General features: G+C 47.4%; 1 long non-coding RNA gene across 1 annotated transcript; it reads left to right on the top strand.

Annotated features, from left to right (window-relative positions):
- Positions 1-1,500: 1,500 nt before the first annotated feature.
- Positions 1,501-2,711, top strand: LOC117244997. Its single transcript, XR_004499061.1, has 2 exons — positions 1,501-1,741; positions 2,490-2,711. It is a non-coding gene; the product is annotated as an uncharacterized LOC117244997 (long non-coding RNA).
- Positions 2,712-4,941: the final 2,230 nt, after the last annotated feature.

Genomic DNA, 4,941 nt, shown 5'->3' with positions numbered 1-4,941 from the left:
TCCCAGCTCTGGGAGGGACTTCGGACAAGGGAGAAAGGCTTCACATTGTCAGAGGGCAGGGTGAGATGGGATATTCGGAAGAAACTGTTCCCTGTGAGGCTGGGGTGGCCCTGGATCCCTGGAAGTGTCCGAGGCCAGGCTGGATGGTGTGTGCTTATCTCTGGGACTTCCACCTGTTTTTCCAGCACCTTCCTTGCTGTGCTGTGCTGTGCTCATCCCTCTTTGCTTAGTGTCGACTGTGATGTGCTGAAGGGATTGGCGAGGGCCAAAACCTGTGTGCTGGGGAGCTCTGGGGTGCCTGATCCTACCTGTTGGGACCTTTGCTGTGGCAGGAGGGCTCCTGCTGCATTTTGGCATTGTGCCACCACATATCCACTGCAAACAAAGAGCATTTTGTGGGCACGGCGCTGCCCTTTGAGGTCTCAGCCATGGCTGTTACCAAGCAGGCGCTATCGAGGGAGATGCTGACGCAGTCATTTCCTCCAAGCCTCTTGTCCCCTGGCTCTGTAGCTTGGGGACAGGCTGTTGTCCCCTGGGCAGGGCCGTGTGCCAGCCCAGGGTGAGCAGAGCCCCCTTTGCATTGTCAGGGATGGTGGCAGTGACACTCCATCCTCGCTGTGATGCCAGCCTCGTCTCTGCTCTGCCCAGCTGGGGCTGCTCTGCTCCCAATCCCTTGGGAAGCTGCTCCATGGCCTGGATCAATAGCCATTACCTTGCCCATCCTCTCTGGAGCAGGACCAGCAGCTCCATTACTGCAGCTGGCTGGGCTGGGAGGGAAGGTGGGGTGCAGGGATGGGCAAGCTCTGCTCACAGGGGTGCCATGGGACTCCCAGGACACCCCACAATCTCTGACCCTGCTGCCCCAGCAGGAACCCAGCAGTCAAAGCCTCCATCCCTGCGGCATTCCCAAGGCTTCCCCTCGCTGCTGCTCTGCTCCCTGCCCAGCTCTGCCCCACCATGGCAGAGGGATGACTGGTGCCTTGCAGGAATTCCTGTTATCCACCCTCCTATGGCACGTGGGGCAGAATTTGTGTGTTCCTACAGAAACTGCCCCAAAAGAGCATTTCTGTACTGAAATCTGCATCCTATAGGTGGCTGGGGAAGCTTTTTAGGGAGAAGATGCCCTTTCCTAATACACAAGGGAAGATGGATGGGATGACAGTGGGCCAGGCATTAATTAATTAACAATTAAACTTTCTCTCTGTGTTGTATTTAGATCAGAAGTCAACAGCAGAGAGCCAAGGGGTGATCACTGTGGCCATCATCATGGAGGTTGTGCTGGGTGCTGTCATCTTCCTGCACAATAAAGGCAAGATTTCATAAATAAAGGCAGGAGAGAGCCCCTGCCTGGCTCTGCACATCTCACACCCCCTCCCCTCCCCTCAGGTGGGTGTCCCAGCTGTCCCCCATCCCCCTGTGTGTGTCACTACCCCACCTGCAGCAGAGGACTGGCTTTGTGTTCATCCCTCACCTCTTGTTTTCCCTCTGTTTTGGCAGAACTGAAGAGTGAGAAATCCATCGCTCTGGAAACTTTCTGTGTGCCTGCTACCTTCAAACCCTTCCTGCTCTTGGATTTCCTCCTGCTCCAGCCCCTCAGGTGTCACCTGGCCATGTCTGAACCTCTCAGGAGCTGCCTGAGCAGCAAAGCTGGATCCATTCTCTGTTCTGGAGAAGCCACAGCAATATCAGGGAAAACGATCCCATTAATCCCTGCTTGTGCAAGGACGTGAAGCTTTTTCAGGTAATCTGTTCTGTACACGTGTGGGAAGGTTTGGATGTGGGGTTTTTTACCCCAAACTTGCTCAGAGAGTCTGGTAAAATTTGTTTTTTGGGGTTTCCCAGGCACTTCAGCTGTAGTGGAGTGCAGAAAGGTGGAAGGTGATAGAGAGGTGTCTGGGATGGGACACATTTATACCCCTGAGACAGCTAATAATACATTGGTAATCACCAATATGAATAAATCTACTATTTATTTTAAGAAATAATCCTAGTTTTATGTTGCAATAGGTGATTATACTACTGGATCCTAAAAGACAATATTGTAAATAGAATTTAATAGATCCCAACAGCAGAATTTATTGATGAGTGTATTAATAGCTAATACCAACACTGTAGATACCAATGCTTACAGGAGATGATAATAAACACTAATAAAATGATAATAAACACTAATAAAAGAAAATAAAATAATACTAGTAATTAATAAAAATATTAAAAATTTAAATCTATTTATTTAATGAATTAATTATATTAATTTTAATTAGAAATAAAATATTATTTTATTTTAAAATATTATTTAAAATATTATTTAAAATATTTAATTTTATTAATTATATTTTTAACCCTAATAAAGCTAATGAAAATAAAGCACAAATTCAAAGCTGGGTGATGGAGTTTTCTCCCACAAACAGAAAGGTTTGTGTTACTCCTTGAACCCTGGGGATTCGAGTCTGAGGTTATTTTCTCATGTGTTCTCTTTCTCTTTCTAGATCATTCCTTGTGCTGCCACTGCCTGTTAAAGGGATGGCACAGAGCAGAGTGAGCCTGCTCTGGGGGTGCAGAACCTGAGGACAAATCCCACCCAGGACTGTCTCAGTGGCTCTGTTCTCAGCAGCTTTTTCCCCATGGGATGCATCTGCTGGAGTGCAGAGAAAATAAAGATCCCCTGAAACTCCCCATTAAATTGAACAATAAAACATTGGTGTATCCTATCAAGTAAAAAGACATCTTTTATCATGGAAGAACTGGTTTGGAATTCTCCACAAACTGGGGAAAGGAGGGACCTGGCCTCCCTTTGGCAGCTTAGAAAGGGCATTAATGTCAGAATTATTATCACACCTCCCCCAGCAGCAGCATTGGAATGAGATTTTATACACTGAACTCTTCATTATATTTTTCTGAGGTCACAGGGGTTACTTGAGGTCATTGGAGTATCTTAAAATTGATCCAGGGGTTACTTGAGGTCATTTCAGCCCCTGTTTGGGGTTATTGGAGGTCACAGGGGTCATTTGAGGTCATTTGAGGCCCTGATCGAGGTTGCTTGAGGTCACAGGGGTCATTTGAGGTCACAGGGGTTACTTGAGGTCATTTGAGTCTTTAAAAATTGATCCAGGGGTTACTTGAGGTCATTTCAGCCCCTGTTTGGGGTTACTTGAGGTCATTTGAGACCCTGTTTGGGGTTACTTGAGGTCACAGGGGTCATTTGAGGTCAACTGAGACCCTGTTTGGGGTTATTTGAGGTCACCGGGGTCATTTGAGGTCACCTGAGACCCTGTTCAGGTTTACTTGAGGTCATTGGAGTCTTTTTTTAATTGATCTGAGGGTTGCTTGAGGTGGTTTGTGTCTCCATCCACTGCGTGCAGGGTCAGCTGGGGACACAGGGGTTAATTCTTGTGAGCTGTGCCCAAAGAGGAAGGGACACTTCTGTGAAATGGCTCAAACACTGCCAGCCCAGCCCAGGGGAGCCCAAGGCCCCAGGGTCACCCAGTGGTGTCACCCATCCTTTGTCCTCTCAGCATAGAGACAGGGACTGGTTCTTAGCTTTATTAATATCAATATTTATTTAATTGATTATTAATTTATTTTATTTTTATTTTATTATTTTATTAGTGTTTATTATGATCTCCTGTAAGCATTGGCATCTACAGCATTGGTGTTAGCTATTAATGCACTCATCAATAAATTCTGCCGTTGGCATTTATTAAGTTCTATTTACAGTATTTTCTTTTAGGATCCAGTAGTGTAATCACCTATTGCTCAAATACATCACTCATATTGTGTAATCACCTCAAACTAGGATTATTTCTTCAAATAAATAATAGATTTATTAGTATTGGTAATAATTAGTGTATTATTAGCTGCCACAGGGGTATAGATGTGTCCTGTTGGAACCTCCATGGGATTATGGAATGCCCTTCACACCTTTCTCAACTCAGCTTTGAACTTGGACTTTATTTTTACACAGATTAAAAATAAAACCTTACAAGTATCAGACCAAGAAAATCCCAACTCCTGGAACTCTTCACATGATCCCACAAAAATATAACCAAGCCAAAGGTTTTGCTGGGACACCCCGTGTGTGTGTGGTGTCCTCTGGGACAGGGCAGGCTGGGGACAGCTCTGGGACACCCAGGGGTGAAGGACTGTGGCCAGCAGAGCTCTGAGGACGTGATTGATCCCTCTGGGATGAGGCAGGGGGTGGCTGGGATGGAAACTCAAGGCAGGTTCTTCCTCAAGGCAGGTTCTTCCTCAAGGCAGGTTCTTGCTCAAGGCAGGTTCTTCCTCAAGGCAGGTTCTTGCTCGTCTCCCCTCCCCACAGCAGGGCCAGAGGTGCCAGCGAGGCACAGAGAGGAGTTTGACCTGGGGCTGGCACTGGCTGAGCACAAAACCCCTGAGATGTCACCCACTGGATCTGTCCAATGTTGATTTTAAATTGGTTGGGAGCAGAATCCCCAAAATAAACCCAGAGGGGAGAGGGGAGCCCTGCCCCTCACATCAGCACAGCTCCAAACCAGATCCAAATCCTAAAGGTTTTCAGTGAGAAGAGCAGTGCTGGCTCCCAAAATCATCCCAGGGAAAAAGAAAACACAGCCTGGCCTTCCCAGCTCCAGCATCTCCTCTTGTCCTGTCCTTGTTCCTTGAGAGGAGAGACCATCCCCAGCTGGCTCCATCCTCCTCTCAGGTGGGTGCAGAGAGCGAGAAATTCTCTAAATATCATCCCAGCTCTCCAGAAACTTCTCCCAGGCTGCCAGAGCAGGCAGGGAGCCCCTGGTTTGCAGCCTGGAGCTGCACACAGAGCCTGATGAACCAGCTCTCCCCAAGCCTGCACCTCAATATCAGCCAGCCAGCAAATCTTTAAGTTCTTTTCCAACACAAACCGCTCTGGGATTCCTTTGCCAGCTGCATCAGTGGGATTTTCCCACGTTTCATCCCCAAACCAGG

Source organism: Parus major, chromosome 11, assembly GCF_001522545.3.
Source record: "Parus major isolate Abel chromosome 11, Parus_major1.1, whole genome shotgun sequence".
NCBI classification, from domain to species: domain Eukaryota; kingdom Metazoa; phylum Chordata; class Aves; order Passeriformes; family Paridae; genus Parus; species Parus major.
This window is presented reverse-complemented; position numbering and strand designations above follow the sequence as displayed.